At 48.8% G+C, this 24,487-nt stretch overlaps 1 pseudogene; it reads right to left on the bottom strand.

Moving 5' to 3' along the window:
• Positions 1 to 25: 25 nt before the first annotated feature.
• Positions 26 to 24,394, bottom strand: LOC132479640 (zinc finger protein 541-like; annotated as a pseudogene).
• Positions 24,395 to 24,487: the final 93 nt, after the last annotated feature.

The following is a 24,487-nucleotide window of genomic DNA, read 5'->3' as shown; positions in this document are numbered from 1 at the left end:
CGGATCAGTTTAGAAAGAGCACGGGCTACAGTTCTGGCCGAGGAGACGTGAGGGGCGTTCTGTTGGGCGCTGCTACAAGCTTTCCTCACTTTTAAAAAGGGCAACAAGGAAGGGAGGGAGCTGCTCTCTGCCCTGCACCCTCCGAAGGTTTGGGTGCTCCGCGTACAAGAGGGGATTCTTGCTGCTGCTGCTGCAGCCGACTTGCAGACGCTGGCCACTGCTGGCAGGCCTTGACTTCACCGTGGAGCCACTGGCACCACCACGTGTCCTGAGAGCTTAAACCTACGCCGACTCCTCTGTTATTACGGCCCGAAGCATACGCACTATAGATATCTAAACTCACCTTTTTGCTGCTTTATCACTCCTACCTTCCCGCTCCTAAAATGTAAGCTCTGTGAGGGGAGGGGCCTGTCCCTCCATCACTATGTCCCCATCACGTGGACTGGGCATTGTCTGGCACAGCTACAGCAGGTGCTTGATGAATGCTGGCTGCATTCATGCATGAGGGTCCTCCAGGGCAGGGACTCAGTCACTGTGGCTTCTGGGAGCGGCAGGGGCTCAAAAGCCTTCGCTGGATCAACAGGCAGGGAAGCCAGAAGACAGCTTCTTAAGAAACAAATTTAATACTATATACAAGGGAAAACGTACAGAAACAACAAAGGAGACGCAACAGGGCTGGAGGTGCCCATCCCAACTAGCTGCCCACGCAGAGGGCCGATGCCAGCCCCTAGCTCGCCCTCCTCCTCCTACAGTTGGAAGGGCTCCACGGGCCACCTTGCCCTGGCGGTGGGATCCACGTGGTCCTGAAGCCGGTGCCACTTCATGTGGGCATTCCGACCCTTGATCTTGCCAAACACCCTGAGGAGGCACCAGAGGACACAGGGGTCAGAGCAGGGGGAGGCGGGTAGCCCTGAGGGGGGCACCCCAGAGGGCTGAGGGCAGGCGGTGTGGGAGCATCCAGGGAAAGGGCGGTACCTCTCACACTCCCGGCAGGGAAAGAAGCCCTGGCCCTTGCTGCTCCCCGGCAGCTCAGGGGTCCGCTTCGAGCCGGTGTTTGGGCTGGAGTTGGGGATGGACTCCCTCCTGTAACTCTCAGTAGTCCTCTGTAATTCGGGGGTGGGACGGTGGCTGGGTTTCCTCCGAGGGCTACGAGTGACCTGCACAGGGGGCAGAGGTGATGAAAGGGTGCTGACCGCCCCGCCGCCCTTCTAAGGGAGAAGCAGGTGTCCAGAGCGTCCAGACGTCGTGGGGTGCACCCCCCCACCGCCAGCCAGCTTGGATGGGCACCGGGCATCCAGATCCGTGCTGAACTCCTGAAGCCCTATCCCGAGACCCTCTACCTTCGCTTCTGTCCTGTCTGCTTCACCCAGCTCTCTCTTGACCCTCTTTTCCGGCACTGGGGCTCGGCCGCAGTCAAACTTGTTCATTTTCTTCTGCATGTAGTAGAACTCGACACACTGGGCTACTGTTTTTGTCTGGACCTAGTGGAGGAAGACAGAAACCGGCTAAGGACAGTGCCTCAGGAGTAGCAGTGAGTATGGCCTTGACGCCCTAAATCCCCTCCCCATGGGGCCAGCCGCCACTTTTTGAAAGCCCTCCTGAAACGTTTCTCCCCTACGGCTTGGTATGCTCCACTGCTACGGGGGACAGAGAATCACAAAGTCCTCCTGGGGATGAATGAGTTCAGAGAGAAGCCACCAGAGTCAACACCATCTAAGCTCTGCACGCTCTGAGCCACAAGGCTGGCCCGGGAAGGCTTCTCTCCAGGAAAACGCACACACGGTACACACGAGGACGCTCACTGTGACATCATGTGGAGCCACATGTCTACCGACTGGGACTAATTAAACCAGAGTGTCCTTACGGGGTGGATACCTCATAGCCTTATGTGACAGCTAGGCAGAGCCCTCCAAAAAACTGAAGAGGAAGGAATACTTCCCAACTCAGTCCGTAAGTTCAACATTTCTCTGATACCAAAGCCAGACAAAGATATTACAAGGAAAGAAGCCTACAGACCAATGTCCCTCATGAACATAGATGAAAATTTTTAAACAAAACTTTAACGAACAGAATCCAACAATATATATATGTGTATATATATATATACGTGTATATATGTGTGTGTATATATATATATATATATATATATATATATATATATATATATGTATGTATATATGTATATATATATATAAAGGACAATATACCATGACTAAGTGGAGCTCATCCCAGAAACGTGAGGTTGGTTTAACAATCGAAAATCAATGTAATTCATCATATTAAACTTAAAAAAGAGAAATCATATGAGCATCTTGATAGGTGCAGAAAAAGCATTTGATACAATCCAATGTCCATTCCTGATGGAAACTCTCAGCACAATAGGAATAGAAGGAACTTCTCTTCAACCTGATAAATGAGACCTACAAAATCCCTACAGCTAACGGTGGAGTGGTTTCCCCTCAAATATCATGAACAACACAAGGATTTCCACTCTCACCACTTCTACTCAATACTGTACTGGTGGTTCTAGAGTGCAAAAAAGGCAAAAAAAAAAAAAAGTAAAGGCATCCAGGTTGGAAAGGAAGAAAGAAAAGTGTCTTTATTTGCAGATGATGTGACTGTCTATGTAGAAAATTCAGTGGAATCCACAAAAAAGTTACCAAAACTAGTAAGTTAGTTTGGCAACATTTCAGAACACAAGATCCATATAAAAATCAATTTTATTTCTATACATACTAGCAACAAACCATTGGAAACTGAAATAAAAAAGAACTCTAGGGCCTCCCTGGTGGCGCAGTGGTTGAGAGTCCGCCTGCCGATGCAGGGGATACGGGTTCGTGCCCCGGTCTGGGAGGATCCCATATGCCGCGGAGCGGCTGGGCCCGTGAGCCATGGCCGCTGGGCCTGCGCATCCGGAGCCTGTGCTCCGCAACGGGAGAGGCCACAACAGTGAGAGGCCCGCATACCGCAAAAAGGAAAAAAAATAAAAATAAAAAATAAAAAGAACTCTATAACATCATAAAAAACACAAGTACTGGGCTTCCCTGGTGGCGCAGTGGTTGAGAGTCCGCCTGCCGATGCAAGGGACACGAGTTCGTGCAATGGTCCTGGAGGGATCCCACGTGCCATGGAGCGGTGGGGCCCGTGAGCCATGGCCGCTGGGACTGCGTGTCCGGAGCCTGTGCTCCGCGGCGGGAGAGGCCACAATGGTGAGAGGCCCGCATACCGCAAAAAAAAAAAAAAAAAAAAAAAAAACTGAAAAAAACCAAGCGCTTAGGAATAAATCTGACAAAAAGTATGCAACAACTGTACACTAAAAACTTCAAAACATTGCTGAAAAATTAAAGATTGAAATAGAGAGATATACCCTGTTCACGAGTCAGAAGACTCAATATTGTTAAGGTAACAACTCTCCCCAGTTGACGTAACGAGTCAAAAACAGTACCAATCAAGTTCCTAGCAGAAATTTTTATTTTGAAATTGTCAAGTTATTTCTAAAATTCATAGGGAATTAAAAAGGATGTAGAATACAAAAAATAACTTTGAAAAAGAATAACAAAGTTGAAGGACTAACATTTTCTAATTTCAAGACTTAGAATAAAGCTACAGTAATAAAGACAGTATGGGAATAGCTTAATAAAAGACAAACAGATCAATGGAACAGAATACAGTGTCCAGAAGTAGATGCATATATATATGGCCAACTGATATTTAACAAAGGTACAAAAGCAGCTGAGTGGAGAAAGTATGGTCTTTCCAACAAAAGGTACTGGAATAAATATCCATATGCAAAAATGAACTCACCTCGCACCCCATACAAAAATAAACTTAAAATGGATCATAAATCTAGAAATAAAACCTAAAACTATAAAACCTCCAGAAGAAAACATAGGGGAAAATCTTTGTGACTTTGGGTTAGGCAAAGATTTCTTAGATACAACACGAAAAGCACAGTCTATAAAAGAGAAACTAGTAAGTTAGGCTTAAGCAAAATTTAAAACTTTTCTTCAAAAGACACTGTTAGAAGACTGACAAATGGCATATGGGGAGAAAATATTTCCAAAGCATATATCTGGATAAAGGACTGGTGTTCAGAACAAAATAAGAACTCCTACAGCTCAATAAAAACACAGACACTCCAATAAAAACAGAGGCAAAAGATATGAACAGACAGCTCACCAGAGAAGGTGCACAGAGAGCAAAAAAACACAAAGATGCTCAGCATCATTAGTCATTAGGAAAATGGAGTCAGATGCGACTGTACACTCATTAGAATGGCTAAAATTAAAGAGACTTAGCATACCAAGTGTCGACGAGGGTGTGGAGCAACTGGACCTTTCATAACCTGCTGGTGGGAATGGGAAGTGGTAGAGCCACTTTGGAAAACAGTTTGGCAGTTTCTTAAAAAGTTAAACATACATCTACTATAAGTTACCCTCATTCCCCTCCTAGGTATTTATAATCCCAACCCCGTGTCCGCAAAAAAACAAACAAACAAAAAAAAAAACCCAGTACATGTCCGTACAAAGAGTTGTATGTAAATGTGCAGAGCAGCTTTATCTGTAGTCATCAGTAACTGGAAACCACCAACAGGTGGATGATTAAATGAACGGTGGTCCGTCCACACAGTGGTATACTCCTCAACAGTAAAGGGATGAACTATGGGTACACACGACAACATGGATGAATCTCAAAATCATTAGGTTGAGTGTAAGAAGCCAGACAAAGCAGATCACGTGCTGTATGATTATTCCATTTATATAAACCTCTAGAAAATGCAAACTAATTTAGAGTGACAGAAAGTAGACAAGAGTTGACTAGGGACCCGGGTGGCAGGAAGGAAGGGTTGCAAAGGGGCAGGAGGGAACTTTTGGGGGTGAAGGATACTCTCATTATCTTGATCATCGTGGTGGTCTTACAAGTGTATAACTATGTCAAAAACATTAAATCTCACACTTCGATTATGTGCAATTTTGCGTACATCAAGTTAAAAAAAGAGCAAAATAATCAGCAGGATATTAAGTATATGATGTCATCCTTTTTTGAGAAAGTGCATATAGGTGTGTAAAATCCGTATGGGCAATAAATACCTGTCAGGTTATCAAATGAGAAGTAGGATTGTGGGGAGGGGTCTGGAGGGCTTTATTTTGAACATGGGATTCATTTCTGTACCGTTTCAGGTTGTTCCAAGCAATGGCATTGTAGTTGTCAACTGTTCACAGCATGAGCAGAGTATCGCCCCTGAAAGGCCCTGCAGTTCTAGCGCCTCGGCCGTGTGAAGGAGCCTTGTCTACACCAGCCTGCCATGTTCGCCTTACCATCTTGTGTATCAAGTAGAAGTCCTTCTTGTAGGCACGGAATGCCTTCTTAAAGAGCCTCTTCTCCATGGAGGTCCAGATGTCCGAACCTATTGGAGAAACAGCCAAGAGGAGGAAGGATGTTTCTCCTTCTGGGACCACAGCCACGGCTGAAGTGCAGACTCCCCTCCTTTTTCAGGCCACCGAGCGCCACTTATATGCCAAGATTTCTGCTAAGCCCCTTACTTGCTTTATCTCACACAATCCTCACAAAAACCTTAGCAGGTAGGGGCGATTACCATCCCCACTTGACAGGTGCAGCAACTTGAGGCTTCCTCTGGTTAAGAGACTTGCCAAGGGCAGGCGTGGGCCCCTGGTTGCCTGACTCCAAGGCTGGAGTGCTCAACTGGGAAACCTGAGCCCACCCCAACCTGGCACTCCCCTTCTGGCCAGGAAGAGCCCACGAGGGAACCAGTGGAAAGGGGAAGGTTGGATCCAACTAGAGAACAGCACCCACTGAGTCCCCCAGAGAGGACGGGCCCTTCTGGGAGGGCAGGTGCAGGCCCCAAGAGAACTCCGGGAGGCACGTGCAGAGCTTGCCATGGAAAGTGACTGGCTCGCAGGGGCCTCAGCCAGGCCAAAACCACGCGGGCAGCCACGCTCGTTACCTGTGTAGTGATAGTTGGCGAGAGGGTGAGTCCGTGGCTTCTGGGGTCCTCTCAGTAACAGGGTCTCCAGGGCAACCTGGAACGACAGGAGTGGTGGGCAACTCTCTGAGGGAGGGAAGGTGAGGTAGAGGCCCACCTTCATTCTTTCATCCAATCAGAAAATATGTGCAGCCCTCCCTAAAGCCACCCCTACCCCAGGGCGACTCAAAGTGTGGTCGGTCTGTGGACTGGCCACCAGCTGTGAACCACTTGGGACACATTGCCTACAGCACTAAGCGGACTGTTGAGTGCAGCTGACGTTACCTTTTTCATAGCAAGATTTACTTGATGACGAAACAGTGTGTGGACTTATTCTGGCACAAGCTCCTTATTTCTTCAGGGAGCAGCATTTGGAGTGGCACTGCCCCTGCCCTACCCCATGTTACGGTCCTCATAGCACTAATCATTATCTATCACTTTTAAAAAATGTATTTCATGTGTTCACTCTCCTAAAATGTAAGCCCTGCAAAGAGAGGGCATTTGTCTTGCTCAACAGCGTAACCCCGGTCAGGACTCGCTATGCAGTTTGCAGGACCCAGCGCAAAATGGAAACACGGGGCCCTGTGCTCAGAAACTATTAAGAATTTCAAGATGGTGGCAGCAGAGCATTAAACCAAGAATGGGCCCCTGAGCTGGCCCCAGCCTGATACCGTGACATCACCAGGTATCAGGAGGACCCAGTAAATGTGTGCTGATTACTCTGCTCAGCACCCACCACGTGCCAGCCACTGCCTCTCAGCTTGAGAAAAAGCACCATGTAGCCCTGACTCTTGGGTCTCCAACTCGGGTGACGTGACTTCCTCTCCCACTACACACAGTTGGACTTCTTCATTTTCTAAACTTCAGGATTGTGAGGAGGGTCCTTGGAGGAGGCAGAGGCATTTCTGTTGCATCAGAGGTTTGCATACACCATTTTTAATCCAAAAGTTAATGTTCAGTAAATAAACCAGATGAATGCAGGCCCTGAGTTGGTTCTGCTAGGCACCGCCTCCCCAGTGCCGCGCTGAGATGAGGTAACGCTGGAGGAACCCTGGTGCTCTGCTGTCACCCCAGAGAAATAACTGATTGAGCCCGTATGTGTGCATTTCCCCTACGTTCCAAAGGACACCACCAGTCCCAAAGCGACCAGGGAGAAGGGTGGGTGGCCAGCCTTTGGTTCTCGTGAGCTGCAAAGCCCCAAGTAGAAGGCACGTGTCTTGCGCCTAGAGCCCCTGGCCCTAAGAGACCAGGGAGCTTCCCACAGCTCCTCTGAGCCCCCGCCCCGCCTGCACCGCACCTGGATGTTGCCCTGGGCTTCATGCAGGCAGTGCAGAGCGAGCTCCAGGTTGGTGCCCCCGCCCGGCATCACGCTGGAGCAGGCCACGTTGCAGAGCTCGGTCACTGTTTCCAGCAGGCAGCCCGGCAGCGAGAAGGAGAGGAGACACAGAGGGTCAGCAAGTGCCAGAGAGGAAACCTCCCCAACAGCACAGATGGGGTGGGGGGCTCCTGTCACCATCTCCCTCACCTCTCTGTTACAAGCAGGCTGAGGGAAGGGAGCGACAAGGAGGATGGGCAGAAACCCTGCTCCTGGCACCTGCTCTGGATGGCCTGGCCAGCTACTGGGTGAGAGGAGAGGTGGGGCAAGGGACTGCAGCACAGCAAAGCAGTCCTGCGCTGAAGGCCAGCTCTGCCCACCCCACCCCCGCCTGGGGATCACTGCTTCTTGGTCAAGGTGAGAACTGGGAGGAGAAACCCCTTGGACATGGAGGAGGGCTCTCGGGAACCTGGCCCCAAAGTCTCAGTCACCCCTATCCTGCGTCTTCGGGTTGGTCATCACATCTCCCCATGGCTTCCAGACCAGAGTAGCTACATGCTCGTCACTTCCAGCCAGTGATCTGTCCTGGAGCTCTGGGATCTCAGCCTGAAACTGGCTCCCTATGTTGATGTGTCTGAAATGAGGCCACACACACGGACATAAAAGGTATATGTGTGTGACCAAGATGGGAAATACAAGAGAGATGTGTGGTGAGCCCTGCTCAGCAGGGCTGTGGAACCCACCTTTTGGCCATCTCTCAGACACAGGGAGTGCTCATCAGCCCAGCAGACACGCCACTGGTATTCCAGAGACCTCTTGAGGGATACTTCCTTCCTTCCTCCAATTTGCTTTTTCGCCAGATTTCTGGCTTCAGGCGTTTGGGGTCTAGGACAGGGGAGGTATGTGCTGATACCTGGCATTCTTCTGTATCCAAGGGAACATCCAAGCTACAAAACAGTATCTCACTGCGCCATCACCAATTCTATCTAGAACCCCAGGGTGCTGGGCATTCTGTCTGCAGACATCCAACTATGGTATGTCTGGACAGAAGGAATATTGGGGAAACACCTGGAAAAATCCACCACTTCTCTCCTAGAGAGGTTCTGGGTCTAGACCTGACTTTCCCGTGATGAAGGCTCCCTTGGGAAAAACCGACACTGGAATGCAAGGAGGGTAAAAGCATCCCCACGTTGCAAGGACCCTCAGGTTCTAAGTCTGTTCCAACTCACGGTTCAGTGCTGATCTTGCTGTTGTCCTTCACCACACTGATGCCAAAAGAGCCGTCCATGTGATCTGGAAAACACCCAAAGAAGAGCCTCAAGGAGACTGGCTACAACTGACCCATGAGGCCCTTTTTGCCTGCCTTTCCAGAGCAGCTAAAAGCAGGCTCTTCAAGATTGCATGGTATACACACACTACTGTATATAAAATAGATAATCAACAAGGACCTACTGTATAGCACAGGGAACTATACTCAATGCTCTGTAATAACCTCTATGGGAAAAGAATCTAAAAAACAATAGATATGTGATTATGTATAACAAAATCACTTTGCTGTATACCTGAAACTAACACATTGTAAATCAACTCTAATCCAATATAAAATTGAAAATTGGAAAAAAAAGATTGCATGGTATGGAGTTTCCTCAAAAATTAAAAGTAGGACTACCATATCATGCAGCAAACCCACTTCTGGGTATTCATCCAAAAGAACTGCAGTCAAGACCTCAAAAAGATATCTCAACTCCCATGTTCACTCCAGCACCATTCATAATAGCCAAGATGTGGAAACAACCTAAATGTCCACTGACAGATGAGCACATAAAGGTAATGTGACATCAACATACAATGAAATACCATTTAGCCTTAAAAAGAAATTCTGCAATATGCAACAACATGGATGACCATTGAGGACATTATACTAAGTGACATAAGCCAGTCACAGAAAGAGAAATACTGCATGACTCCACTTATATAACGTATCTAAAGTAGTTGAATTCATATTGATAGAATCAAAGAGTGGAATAGGGGTTACCAGGGGTTGGGGCAGTGGGAAATGGGAGGTTACTAATCAATGGGCATAAAGTTTCAATTAATCAAGCTCTAGAAATCTGCTGTATAACATTGTACCTATAGTCAACAATACTGTATTGCACACTTAAATCTTTGTTAAAAGGGCAGATCACAGATTAACTGTTCACATCACAATAAAATAAAATAAAAAGATTGCATGGAAGTGGGATAAGACTTCTGAAAATGTAGAGTAAGGAACTCGGCAAAACAACAGATTTACTGACAAAAATCATTGAAAAAGAAAAAAAAAAGAACAGTAAGCTAAAGTCTCTGCACGTTGTCCCAAAGGCATACAGCATTTTAAGAAATACTCATTCAAGAAAACCTACTAAATCTCGGGAAGAACAGTGAGAGTCTGTGGCACTGGAGCCATGGCCCACCCCCTTACCCACCTAGCCCCCAGCTCTTTGTAAAGGAAGCTCTACCCAGGTAGGTGCAGCCAAGGAGATGGGGGCTGCTTCTTCCCCTGGCTCCCATGCTTAAAGAATTAAAGCAAGATAAAATAAAAATTTGTCATCAAAGAGAAAATGCCATCAAGAGATGGAAATTATTTTTTAAAAAGATACAAATGTGGACTTCCCTGGCGGTCCAGTGGTTAAGACTCCACGCTTCCACTGCAGGGGGCATGGGTGTGATCCCTAGTAGAGGAAGTAAGATCCTGCATGCTGTGCGATGCAGCCAAAAAAAAGAAGAACCAAATGGAAATAGTTCAGGGGTTAAAAAAGTACAATAACCAAAATACGGCTCAACAGTAGATCTGAGCTGGCAGAAGAAACGATCAGCAAACCTGAAGATAGAACAATGGAGACTATGAAATCTGAAGAACAGAGAGAAAAAAATATAGGAAAGTGAAGAGAGCCTCAGAGAAATGTGAGATGTCATTACATGCAACAATATATATGTATTGGGAGTACCAGAAAGAGGGGAGAAAGGGACAGAATATTTAAAGTATTAATGGCTGAAAATTTCCCAACGTTGATGAAAAACAATATGTATATCCAGCAAACTCTACAAACTCCAACAAAGATTAAACACAAAGAGCTCTACATCCAGACATAACATAGGCAAAATGTGGAAAGCAAAAATAAAGATAAGATCTTGAAAGCAAAAAGGGAAAAACAATTTGTTACATACAAGGGCACTACAGTAAAATTAACAGCTAACTTTTTAAGAGAAACGATGTAGGTTACAAGGCAATGGGATAATATATTCAAATTACTGAAAGTAAAAAAGTGTTAACCAAGTATCTTATATTCAGCAAATTATCTTGCAAAAATGAAGGTAAAATAAAGACACTCCCAGATAAATAAAAACTGAGGATACCTGTTGCTGGCAGACCTGCCTTACAAGAAATATTAAAGGTGAAATATTATTCAGCCCGCAAAAAGGAACAAAGTACTGATACATACTGCAACTTGGATGAAACCTAAAAACATCATGCTAACTAAAAGAAGGCATTCATAAAGGACCACATACTGTATGATTCCACTCATATGAAATATGCAGAATAGCCACATCGATAGAGACAAAGTAGATTAGTCGTTACCCACGGCTGGGGATGGGGAGGATGGAAAGGAGGGACTGCTAATAAGTACAGGGCTTCTTTTGGGGATGATGAAAATTTCTGAAAACTGATGGTAGTGATGGTTGCACAGCTCTGTGAATATACTAAAAACCAGTGAATTCTATACTTTAAAGGGATGAATTGTATGGTATGTGAATTATATATCCCTAATAAAAATAAATAGTAAAGAAAGTCCTTCAGATTGAAAGCAAATGACATCAGATGGTAACTTGAATCCAAACCAAAAAAAAAAAAAAAAAGCGAAGCGCTAGTAAATATGGGTAACTATAAAAATCACTAGGATTACATATTTCTTTTCTTTTTTTAATGGCCTTAAAAATAACTGCATAAAACAATATGTATTGTGGGCCTGTAACATATAGAAATATAATATATGTGACAGTAACTGCACAAGGAGCACAGCTGCATTGGAGTAAAAGAATATCACCTCAGACAGTAACTCAAATCCACAAGAATAAATGAAGAGATCAGAAATGCTAAATAAGAAGGTTAATATAACAACCTCTATAAATCATGCTTGCTTTCCTTTATCCGCTCAGTGTTTTTACACAAAATAAAATTATATAAAGCAATAAACATGACCAGTACGGTATTACTGGGTCTCTCACATATAATAGCAAAAGAGTTAGAAGGAATAGAGCTAGATAGGAGCAGTGTTTCTATATTTCACTGTTAATGAGTTATTACACATCCTAACAGATTCTGATAAGACATATATTTTAAGTCCTAGAGCAACCACTAAGAAATGACTAAGAAACATTGAAAAATTAATGGAATTAAAATGTCACACTAGAAAATACTCACTTAATACAAAAGAAAGCAGGAAAGGAGGAACAGAGGGAGAAAAAGACATGTAACGTATAGAAAATAAAAAGCAAAATGGCAGATGTAAATCCAACCATATCAATATAACATTAAACAAGAATGGATTAAACAAACCAATCAAAAGGCAGAGTTTGTAAGACTGGATAAAAAACACATGATCCACCTAATGGTGTCTAGAGGTAACATGCTTTATTTTCAAAGACACAAATAGGCTGAAAGTAAAAGAAGAGAAAAATATATACCAAGCAAACAACAACCAAAAAAGAGAATGGAATGGCTATACTAATGTCAGGCACATTAGACTTTAAAACCAAAAATATTACTAGAGATAATGATAAAATTATTGTAATAATGACAAATGATGTCACAATCACATCCTAATGATAAAAGGTCAAGCCGTGAGGAAGATGTGACAATTACAAACATATACACACCTACAAACAGACCCCCAAAATACACCAAGCAACAAACGACAGAACTGAAGGATGAAATCAACCATTAAAAAATAATAGTTGGAGATTTCAATACTTTCAACAGTGGATAGGGCAACTAGGCAGAAGATCAACAAGGAAATTGAAACTAACTAGACAAAACAGACAAAATACAGCATTCCACCAAACATCAGTAGAATACATTCTTCTCAAATTCACATGGAACATTCTTCAAGACAGACCGGATTCTAGCCCATATAACATGCCTCAATAAATTTTAAATTTTAAAATAAATTTAAGGGAATTCCCTGGCGGTCCAGTCATTAGGACTCCACGCTTCCGCTGCAGGGGGCATGGGTTCGACCCCTGGTGGGGGAACTAAGATCCTGCAAACCGCACAGCACAGCCAAAATAAATAAATAAATAAATAAAATAAATTAAATTGAAAAAGAAACAACGTATGTACTCTGACCAAAAGAGAATTAGATTACAAATCAATAAAAGGCAGCAATTTGGAAAATTCACAAATATGTGAAAATTAAGCAACACACTCTTTAACAGTCAGTGTATTAAACAGGAAGTGGAATGATAAATTAGAAAATACTTTAGCTGAATGAATATAAAAACACAACATAGGGCCTCCCTGGTGGCGCAGTGGTTGAGAGTCCGCCTGCCGATGCAGGGGATACGGGTTCGTGCCCCGGTCTGGGAGGATCCCATATGCCGCGGAGCGGCTGGGCCCGTGAGCCGTGGCCGCTGGGCCTGCGCATACGGAGCCTGCGCATCCGGGGCCTGTGCTCCGCAACGGGGGAGGCCGCAACAGTGAGAGGCCCGCATACCACAAAAAGAAAAAAAAAAAAAAAAAGACATACTAAAACTTACAAAATGTAGCTAAAGCAATGTTCAGAAGGAAATCTATAGCTGTAAAATATCTGTATTAAAAAAGAAGAAACATCTCAAATCATTTATGGTCAACTGACTTTCCACAAAGGTAGCAAGACAGGGCTTCCCTGGTGGCGCAGTGGTTGAGAGTCTGCCTGCCGATGCAGGGGACATGGTTTCGTGCCCCGGTCTGGGAAGATCTCACATGCCGCGGAGTGGCTGGGCCCGTGAGCCATGGCTGCTGAGCCTGAGTATCCGGAGCCTGTGCTCCAAAACGGGTGAGGCCACAAACAGTGAGAGGCCCACGTACCACAAAACAAACAAACAAACAAACACCTCACAATGAGCTACCACTTCACACCCACTAGGATGGGTGTAATAAAAAAGACAGCTAAGAAGTGTGAGCAAGGATGTGGAGAAACTGCAACTTTCATACAATGCTGGTGGAAATTTAATATGACCCGGCCATTTTGCAAAGCAGTCTGGCAGTTCCTTAAATGGTTAGACATAGTTACCCTTTGACCCAGCAATTCCACTCTGAGTTATATACCCAAGAGAAATGAGGACTTATGTCCAACAAAAACGTACACATAAATGTTCTTAACAGCACTGTTTGCAACAGCCAAAGGACACAAACAACCCAAATGCTCGTCAACTGATGAATGGATAAATAAAATGTTGTCTATCCAGAGAATTCAATATCATTCATCCATAAAAAGAAATGAAGCACTGATGCATACTACAACATGAACCTTGACAACATTATTCTAAGTGAACAACTAGACACAGAATGTCACGTATTTGATGATTCCAATTACATGAAATGTCCAGAATAGGGAGACCCGTAGAAAAAGTAGGTTGGTAGACTGGTGGTTGCCCAGGGCTGAGGAGTTGGGGGCTACAGGGCCTGTGTGTCACCGCTCGTGGATATAATCTTCTGGGGTGATGAAAATGCTCTAGAATTAGATTGTGGGATGGGTGTACAATCCTAAGAATACACTAAAAAATCACTGTACACTTTAAATGGGTGATTCATATGGCATGTGAATTATACCTCAATAAAGCTGTTTAAACAATTACTCGAAAGGGCAGGCAGAAGGGTGCTTAGGCTAAATGGCGTCTATTTTCTTTCTGGCTACAAAGTCATAAGCACCTAGAAGGCTGCTGGTCCCAGATGGTCCTGGGATAGTTCTGAACAGCAACGGGACCCCCAGAGCAGACCCAGGCGTAGGCCAGAGAGAATGGCTGGACCAAATTCTACAGGGGGCGGGGGTCTGGCCCCCCGCAGGCCCATCATGGGGCGATCAAGCTCACTCACCAAGCATGGCGCTGATGAGCCTGTCGGGACGGGCCCGGGCAGATGTGGAACAGAGAGTGTTGAAATACAGCCCAGAGCCCTCCCGGATGGGGCTGAGCATCGGGGGCGGTGTGTAGGGAGGTCACTGGGACAGTCCCTTCAGGAGGTGGTCCATCAGGAACACGGGCGAGCGCAGGCAGCTCTGGCGGCATCCTCCCGGGCCCGGCTCCCCAGACATGGAGGGCGGAGGAGGGATGAGCAGTGCCTCGGGCCGTGGGAGCTTCTTCCGCTTCCTGTGTTGGCTGCTCTCCTTGCTGTCTCTCTCTTCCCCGTCCTTCTCCTGTCCCTGGAGAAGAAGAGACTTCAGAACCACGGGGGTCACCTGAGGCCACCGGCCCCAAAGCTCAGACCTCAAGATGGCCTGAGAGTGGGAAAGGGTACTGACCAGCCAAATGCACACCCAGCATGGCCATGCCCAGAGTCCTCAGCGCAGGAAGCCGGGCAGGGCCACCACGCCTGAGCCAGACTCCAGACCCTAAGCCGGGCGACATTTGACGCTGGGGCCTTCTCAGGCACCCACCCCCACCCCAAGGAGAGGCCCTCACTCAGACCATTTTGGAAACTCATATCCGTTGTTAAAGTGACTGGCACTTAAAGTGTGGGGGCCAGACGGATGCAACAGCATGACAAAAGGAAAACCTGTTGCCCTCAAAATGACAGCAGCTCCTGGGAGACAAACAGTGGGCTCCATGCACCCTGTACCCGAGTCCAGCATGGACTTCTCCAGGTGGGGTCTTCCAGCACAGGCTGAAAAGACGACGGCTTGAGCTTGCTACACTCTCTCTTACCTCCACGCAATCTCCCCTCCTCTCTGCCCATCTTACCCCTCCTCATCCTCCGGCTCTCAGCTGCAACGCCCCCTTCCTCAGGCAGGGTCTCTGGTGCCCTTGGGGCTCCCACAGCTCCCTCTCCCAGCCCGGCCCGTTCTGGGTCGTCAGTGTCCGGGGATGGGTCTATCTACTCCGCTGGGCTGGGAGCCCCAGGAGACGGGGGCAGGCCTGTTGTGGTCGCTGCAGTGTCCCCAGCCCTGCCCAGCACAGGGCCAGACACAAAGGAAGTTCACTGGAGGTTGAATGGATGAATGAACACGCAAATCAAGCTCTTCTGGAGTCAGGATTTGGGGGCTTTTCTCCCAGCTCCCACTGGTAGCTGGAAAGCAGCTGGAAGGAAGTGCACCCACCTTGCTCCCCAGGGGATGGTTCGCTGGAGCCACTGGCACCGAAACAGGGACCACCAAAGGGGCGGCGGTCATGTTGTCCAAGGACTTCCTGCCTCCCGGGGAACTCTGCCTGTGCCCTTCTGGCCTCAGCACCTGTCTTTGTGGCTTGCAAAACTCCATGCCACACACCTACACACAGAGAAGAGCCAGCCCTTTAAGAGACACAGTACATAGGGAGCAAGGGGCCCCTCCAGAGCAGCACAGCCCTGACTCCCGGCCCCCAGCCAGGCTCCCTGCAGGAGGACGGCTCCATCCTGAGATGAATGGCAGCTTCGCGCCCCTTCACCTGCGGCTCCTGCTTCCCTCGAGGTGACGGCCACTGGTCGCTGTGAAAACACATGTGGCTGCTCAGCCCTCTCTCTGTATAAAACATCTGGCTGCAATTCTTGCAGACGTAAGTGCTCCTTGGCTCTGCCCAGTCTGTGGGACCACCACTGTGCTGGTTCCTGTGGGGAAGAAAGGGAGAATGGGACTCCGTCCCCAAACACTGATCCTCTGACAGACAGCTTTGGACGAACCCTAAAGAAATGGACATGATGCCCCCGATTCTCCGTGGCCTGGTGCTCACCCCTTCAGGAGTGAAGCATCCAGAGCTCGCTCACCCAGGGCCAGCACATCAAAGCCACCAGAGTTCTCCCGAGGGGCTTCTGAACTTACCAGCCACCCGCCATGTTCTCCTCCTTCATCGGGTGGGGGAGCCGGTAGATATTTCCACCCTGAAGACGAAAATACATCTGAGCCAACATATCAGAAATGAGATGCAAGAGTGAAAACTATAAGACTTGGAAGAAAACACAGGTATAATTCTTGGTGACCCTGGAGTAAGCAGTGGTTTCTTGGATGACTCCAAAACCAAACAAAAGACAGACGTATTGGACTTCATCAAAACTTACAACTTCTGTGCTTCAAAGGACATCATCAAGAAGTGAAAAGACAGAATAAGAGAAAAAAGTTGCAAATCATGTATCTGATAAGGGACTATGTATATTTCTGTATCAGTGATACATAATGAACTCTCACAGCTCAAAAATAAAATCACAACCCAATTTAAAAATGGGCAAAGGGTCTGAATAGACACTTACCCAAAGAGGATATACAAATGGCCATTAAAAGATGCTCAGGATTATTAGCCATCGGGGAAATGCAAATTAAACTATAATGAGATTATCATTTCCCACCCACTAAGGTGAACCAACTGGACAAGAACAAGTGTTGGTGAGGATGCAGAGAAACTGCAGGCCTCATACACTCTGGGTAGGGATATAAAACAGCACAGCTTTTTGGGAAAGTCTGGCACTTCCTCCAATAGAATTACCCTAGAGCCCAGCAATTCCCCTCCAAGGTATTTCCCAAGAGAAATGAAAACATATGTCTAAACAATAATCTGTACACAAATGTTCATAGCACCGTTATCACAATGGCCAAGAAGGGAAAACAACCCAAATATCTATCATCTGATGAATGGATAAATAAAATGTGGTGTTTCCATACAATGCACAAGTTACCAGCGATAAAAAGGAGTGAAGTTCTGACCCGTGCTACAGCACAGAGGAACTCTGAGAACATCAGGTTAAGTGAAAGAAGCAAAAGACACAAAAGGCCACGCAGCGTTAGGATTCCCGTCACATGAAGTGTCCAGAATAGGCAAATCCATGGAGACAGAAAGTAGATGCATGGTTGCCAGGGGCTGGGAGGGATGGAGAGATTGCGGGTGACAACCAACGGTGTGGGGTTTCTTTTTGCGGTGATGAAAGTGTATTGGCAAAGAGTGGCGATGCGAGCACGACCTCGTAAACAAACTAAAAACTACTGGATGGTGCACTTCAAGATGGCGAATTAGATGGCACGTGAATATTAAAGCTGTGGAAAAAAAAAAAAGAGGAGGAGGTAGCTGTGGTGCGACAGGAAGGATGCTGGACCTCGGAACATCACGAAGAGACGTGGCCAAGCTCTCTGCGCCCAGGACCTCGTGGGCACGATGTGGGAGGACCCAAGCTGCTCCAAAAGGGCGGACCAGTGCCAGGCCTGCAGTAGGGGCCAAGTCGGACTTGTGGACCTGTGATTCACAACCAGAATAGACACAGCATTTCACGTACAAATATCAAGGGTAAAGGAGCTCTGCCTTTACATTCTCTGAAGAAGTGAAGGAGGCAAATCCAAAAGGAAGCGAAAGGCAGAAAGAAAGCAAATAGAAAAAGCTTAGTGAAGAAACATGATGCAAAGTGTCTCTGACAACTCTAAAGCCCTGTTCTGTTGTGTGTGTGTGTGTTGCAGGGTGGAGGGTGATGGGAGGAACCATCCCTTCTCTGGAACTTCATTCGCCCCTCTGTAAACAAACTGCATCTGAGGATTTGCTGAGGTTAAATACAGTGCCTGGACAAGTCAGAAACACGGACACAGGTAAGGACGAGACTCTGCCCCCCGCATGGTCAGGTCCCGTGAGAGGGCCCTGGTACCTGGATCCTGTTGAGTATCATCAGCTTGGACTTGGAGTCCCAGGGGGGATCCGCTGGAGGCCCGGCCAACGACGAGAAGGAGGCCATGGCTACCTGGCTTGGAGAAGCTGCACAGCAAATATCCACTTTCACTTTCTCCTTCCGGAAGTGCTGGACCCCGGAGTTGCCAGAGAAGAGCCTGTAGCCTCCGCCCCAGGAGCAGGCCGGGCCCTCTCCACCTTTTGTGGCCCCGGAAGCCGTGCCATTCTCAGCCTGGGCCTGCTTCCCTGGGAGGTGGGCTCTGGATGGCTCCTCCCCTCCTAACTGGGTCTGATGCAGGCCCCGAGGGAGAAGATGTCCCTAGGTCCAAGGTCCCTTTCGAGGATCGCAACTGCTTGGCCAGAGAGGAGATGTCTGGGTTTCCAGGAGGGTCCAGGGACGCCGCCGTGGGGGCAGGTGGAGCAGCAGCCACTTTTGGTCTTCCCTTTGGGTCCTGGCTCACGCTGCTGGGGGAGGGCTCTGTGGGTAAAGCGGGTGTGGATTTTCTCCTGCGGTCTAGGGACCCCTCTGGATCAGGGTTCACGGGGCCAGCATGGAGAGAGTCAACAGTGGGTGCCACAGGTGGGGGTTGCTGTGGCCACGGCCCCTGCAGTGACTTCAGGGCAACTTGCTTGCCGTCGGGTGTGGGAAGCTGGGAGGAGGCGGCGGCCACCTGCGTGTGGGAGAAGATCCGCTGGGACTTGGTGATCATCTGGAACACCTGCATCTGCTCGTGGCTCACCAGAGACTCCTGAGCCTTCAGGACCAGCTGCTGGAAGAGCGGTGTGGCATCCGACGGGAGGCCGCTGGACTTCTGGCCATCCTGGGGGCCAGGCTCACCAGGGTTCTGCCGCGAGAAGGAGTCGCAGTCGAACTTGCTCTTCTTGGAAGCCCAGGAGTCGTCTTCCCCGCTGGTGCTGACGTATCTGGGGTCGCCCGAGGCCTCCCCCTGGGCCTTCAGGAGCGTGGGAGGGAAAGACGGCGTGTCCTCCAGACCGGTGCACTGGCTGGGTGAGGGCTCCCCAGCAGGGGAGTCGCTGCTGAGCCCGGGGCCCGGCTCGGAGCCCTCCCGGGACGGCACTGCAGAGGGCTTGTGGACGACAAACATACTGTTTCCTTTGCTCTTAGGGCAGCCCGACAGGTTTCAGAGCCACTGGAAACTGTGGCTTGATGGCTGGGAACTGGCGGGGACAGTCTGGCCATGGAACAGAGGCAGGCAGGCGGGCAGGGAGCGCCCTCGGGCCAGCCCTCCAGGGATGACGGGGGCTGGAGCAGCGGCAGCTCCGGCTCGGCTGGGTCGGGGCCGCTGTTCTCCGCTGCCCGTGAGTGGACGGCTGTGAACACGTCCGTGCCCGGCTCCTTCCGTGGGGGCCGGGGATCCTCGGGAACACCTCAGTGCCCAGGGCTCCTGGGGCCGCCGGGGTGCTGGCTGGGCCGCAGGAGGAGGACCCTGACGAGGGCAGGGAGGAACAGGCCGTGATCCTCCCTTCGCCGCTGTCTGAAGGCCCTCCCAGGGCTGGCCCGGGAGAAGGGATCGTCTGGCAGATGCTGCTGCTCACGATACAGCGCAGGAGGTCTCGGTTGGACAAGAGGGAGATGGGGGATGGGGCTTCCGGGGGCACCAGGGACCACAGGCTCGCGGGTGCGGGCTGGCAGGCCACCTCGTGCACACGGGGTGAGTTCCCGCAGGGCTCCTCCTCCGGAGGGACCTCCTTGAGGATGCACAGGCCGTGCTGGACCTCGTAGTGCTGGCGCACGGAGCGGTAGTCGCTGTAGCTCTTGCTGCAGCCCTGCTCAATGCACACAAAGGGCTTGGACTTCTGGTGGGTGAGCGTGTGCCCAGTCCTGGAATCACATGAGGAGAAAGTTAGTGGGTGTCTCGGCGTGGGTCACTAACTGCAGGAACCCAGGCGTGTCCCCAGGGGGCAGCAGCATCGCAACTCAGAAACTGTGCTCAGACCCTATGAGGAAAGACCCCTGCTATGGCCAAAGCCTTCTGGAAGGGGGAGCTCTTGCCCTCACCCCTAAGCAAACCCCTAATCTGAGATTAAAAACATCAGTGGGAGTCAAGTCAGAGTTCCCCAAAGTGGGTTCCTAAGGAACACCAGGCTCCAGAGTTGCTCCCTGAGGACTTGGGCTCAGCTGGCAAATAAGTTTGGGAAAAACACTCTTTACTTCTTGGAGGTTCCTAGGAGCAAACTGAAAAGCCACAGAGCAGATAACGAGAGATCTGTTGAACTTTCCATGTCTCTCAAACTTATTTGCCCACAAAACCATGTTTTTAAAATAGACCCTTTTAGCATCCCCGAGAAGCAGAGAACCAGAGTTCTGAGAACAAACTTAAGGAAACGCTAACTTGGGGATGATCCTTCCTTGAACAAAGGAGTCTTTACCTTCCCACAGGAGTCCTCTAGACAGCGACCTGGGAGCCCCACAGCAACAACAACAAAAAGCCAAATGCGCCTATAATGTCTGCAAATATAAAAGAATGCAAGTATGTAGTATATTTACATCATACGTATACCTGCATTAATATATTATAAATATAAACAAATGGGTAAATCACCCTCTGGGTTCCCAACAATCCTACTCCGGATGGTTCTAATCAATTGGACCCAGTAAATAATGAAACCCTTTCCCAAGCGTGGACCCTTGGCCTCCATCTGAGGGAAGCAGCAGAGAGGGCATCTGGAGACCCACTTTCTAGCCCTAACTGTTACCAGCTTGTGACAGGAGTAAATCATTTCCCATCCTTAATGGCGAGAGGGGAGAGGATACAATGAAAGCGGGATTCATCGAAGCCTCAGTAAAGGCTGGGCGAGCTGTAAACATGCAAGGGATCGTCCTCTCCCACTTACGAGTCTCTCAGTTTGAAAGTCTGTCTCTTCTCCCTCGGCAGCAAGAAAAGCTTATCATTTCTAAGACATGAAGAACAAACGGAATTCTGCTCCTCTTACACTGAGCTTGCTTTTTAAAGTCAAATTTTGAAAAAAAATCGAGTTAATAAAAGGGGGAATTGAAACAGGAAAAAAGAGAGTGAACACTGCATTGCCATGTTCTAGAAACAGGCATTTCAGAACCCCTCACGCCCTGGTGTTATCCCAACATATATTCCTCATGGAGTGCATATCTGTTCTGCTCAGACACCTACCAGGGACTCTGAAACTTTCTCTACGCAGTTAGCCCAACTCCCTCCATGACAAAATTGCCTCTGGAGTGTGTTTTTAAAGCACATGGGTCCTGTCTGCAAATCGCAGCGGCGCTCTCCTCACTGGAGTGAATCTGGAGGCTGGGGAGGGCGGGCTGTCCGGGGCAGTGTAGGCCCTGCCCCCCGCCCCCACCAAACACTGGCCGTGGGAGGAGCACAGGTCGCACACACCTGGGACACCCGACGGTGCGGGGCGGTGCAGGTGGATGGGAGGGGATGCAAAAGAACCGGGAACACGCCCAGCCCCCAGCAGCCCCCTGAACAGACATCCCGACCAGACTCCTACATACAGGTGGTCCTGACGCTTAAAGGCCTTGCTGCAGATTTTGCACACGTGTCTCCTCTCCTGGCTGTGCGTCAGGTAGTGCTTGCTGAGAGGACTGGCGCTGCTGAACACCTTCCCGCAGAGGCTGCGGTCCAGGAGTGGGTTCTGAGGGGACCTGTGCTGCCGCTTTCCTCTCCTTGTGCTCCCAGACGTGGCCCTGCCTCCTTCGTTAGCCTCTTTGGGCACCTTGAGCACGCCTAGCCCCAGGTCTAGACAGAGGGAGAAAGCACAGGTTATGACATCTGGGGACATCGGAGCCCGGGCCGAAGCACTCTACCACCCTCAGACCAACTTCAGCAGCTGAGTCCAACTCAGGGAGTTGGCCGAGAACCCCAACTTCAGCAGCTTCACTCGCAGAGAAGACCAGGCTTAGCACCAGGTGAGGGGGAGAAGGGACCCTGGTCAAGCCACACCTCCAGGGCGGCACCCAATCTTGAAGCCACACTTGGGGGGTAAGGGAGGGGACAGCAACAGTCTGAGAGCTTCCAGGACAGAGTGACTCGACAGGCAGGACTTCATGACGGTAACATCAACAGCACACTTGCAAGTGCAATCCAGAAATGCACAATGCAAAATCTTAGAAAAGTTTAAGTCCTTTCTCCCAGCCAATTCCACTCTGGTTTTTTAATTAAGGAAATTAAGGCCGATCTGTACAAATTAACGGAGATCTTGCAGTGAACTGCAAGCGAGTTAACTGCAGCATTGTTTTTCCTGGTGAAATGTGAGAAACCACCTAATAACTGACACGAGGGCAGGTGGGTGACTGCATTCTGGTCTCAATGGCGCAGGCATTTCAGATACAACTGTAGGAGAATATCCATTGACGTGAAAGGATGTTCATGCTGTACCACTAAGTGCCGTGCCACTAACAAGAGGATTGTTGAAAAACGGAATGACCTAGTCTTTAAAAGGGAAAAATAAATTTGAATAGAAACAAACAGAATGGGATTGATTGGTAGCATCATGGATCAACTTAATTTTCCTTTCCCTATATATCTGAATTTTCCATGTTTCTCTACTCCTTGGGTAAATGAGTAGTTTTTTTTTATAATTTCATTTTTGATTTTTTTTCTTTGACCCATGAGTTAGTTTAGAAGAGTGTTCTTTAGTTTCCAAATACTTGAAGACTTTTTTCTCTTATTTCTTTTACTTATTTATTTATTTTTGGCTGCATTGGGTCTTCATTGCTGTGCGTGGGCTTTCTCTAGTTGCGGCGAGTGGGGGCTACTCTTCGTTGCAGTGCGCGGGCTTCTCGTTGCAGTGGCTTCTCTTGTTGCAGAGCATGGGCTCTAGGCGTGCGGGCTTCAGTAGTTGTGGCTTGCGGGCCCTAGAGCGCAGGCTCACTAGTGGCGCATGGGCTTAGTTGCTCCGTGGCATGTGGGATCTTCCCGGACCAGGGCTCGAACCCGTGTCCCCTGCATTGGCAGGCAATTCTTAACCACTGTGCCACCAGGTTTTGATCCATCGCCTGGTCAAGTATCAGTGGGTTTTCCATGCCCTTGGCATAATTATTACTCATGGAATATTTGCTCTCAAATGCATGTATAGATTACACACTCGTGTCCTGGATTGCCATCCCGGAAAGCATTTAAGAAACATCAGGTTCGGGACTTCCTTGGTGGTGCAGTGGTTGGGAGTCTGCCTGCCGATGCAGGGCCCTGGTCTGGGAAGATCCCACATGTCGCAGAGCAACTAGGCCCGTGAGCCACAACTACTGAGCCTGGGCGTCTGGAGCTTGTGCTCCGCAACGAGAGGCCGTGACGGTGAGAGGTCCGCGCACCGCGATGAAGAGTGGCCCCCGCTTGCCGCAACTAAAGAAAGCAATCGCACAGAAACGAAGGCCCAACACAGCAAAACAACAACAACAAGAAAAAGTTAAAGGGCATTAAAAACAAACCAACCAGATATATGTGGGTAGGCATTTTCCATCCCAGTTACAGAATGAGAAAACTGAGACTCAAACAGGGAAAATGACTTGCCCAAGGTGGCAAAGGAAGGAAGAAGAGCCAGGCTGTAGATTCTGGTTCATCTGATGCCAGAGTCCTTTCCCCAACCACAGTGCCCGCACCGCTTCCAACTCAACTTCCTCCTCTGCTCCTCCTCCCTCCCCGTCTTTTCAGATGGACTGAACTGAAACCTGGCCCTTCTGTGAAGCCTCCTGACACCAGCGTTTGCCCTGCTCCCCTAGCCAGTCCCTCCGAAGGCAGCACACAGTTACAGACACAATCACGCCTTTAAGCCATCAATCCTCTGAGGTGTCCCTCTTCCTCATCTCAGTTATTAATAGCATCTACTCAGTTGCTCAAACCCCAGCCTGCCCTGCCAACCTCCATCTGTCCTTTTCCTTACCAGCTCTCCCTGTGATGTGTGACCCGTCAGCATGTCTGAATCTACTTCTAACATGATCCCTAATCCTTGCGCTTCTGGCCTCTTCACTGCTACTCCAGCCCAGGCCACCATCTCCGCTGAGAGCCTTCCAGCTACTCTCCAGGATTCCCGTCTTGCCGCCCACGGCACCCTCACAGCAGCTAGAGCTTTGCACAGCCTCCCCTGGTTCCCGTGGCAGAGTCTGTGCTTTGCCGCACCGTGGCCTGGAAGTGGGTCTCAGCCTCAGCAGCCTCCTCAGTGTGGCTTCCCACCCCCGCGCCATCCACCTGCCAGCGTCTGCCACTCCCTGTCACTCCCTCGGACTTGGCCCCCTGCTGTACTTTCCTCATGTCGCTTTGTGGTGGACACAAGGTCTGACTCCCCAGTGGCTGTTTCTGCTTCCTCTTCTTTTCCTGGCAAATGGGATTCCAGTTTGGATCGGG

The sequence above is a fragment of the Mesoplodon densirostris genome, chromosome 19 (assembly GCF_025265405.1).
Source record: "Mesoplodon densirostris isolate mMesDen1 chromosome 19, mMesDen1 primary haplotype, whole genome shotgun sequence".
NCBI classification, from domain to species: Eukaryota; Metazoa; Chordata; class Mammalia; order Artiodactyla; family Ziphiidae; genus Mesoplodon; species Mesoplodon densirostris.
Note: the sequence above shows the minus strand (reverse complement) of the source record. Positions and strands in the feature narration are given on the sequence as shown.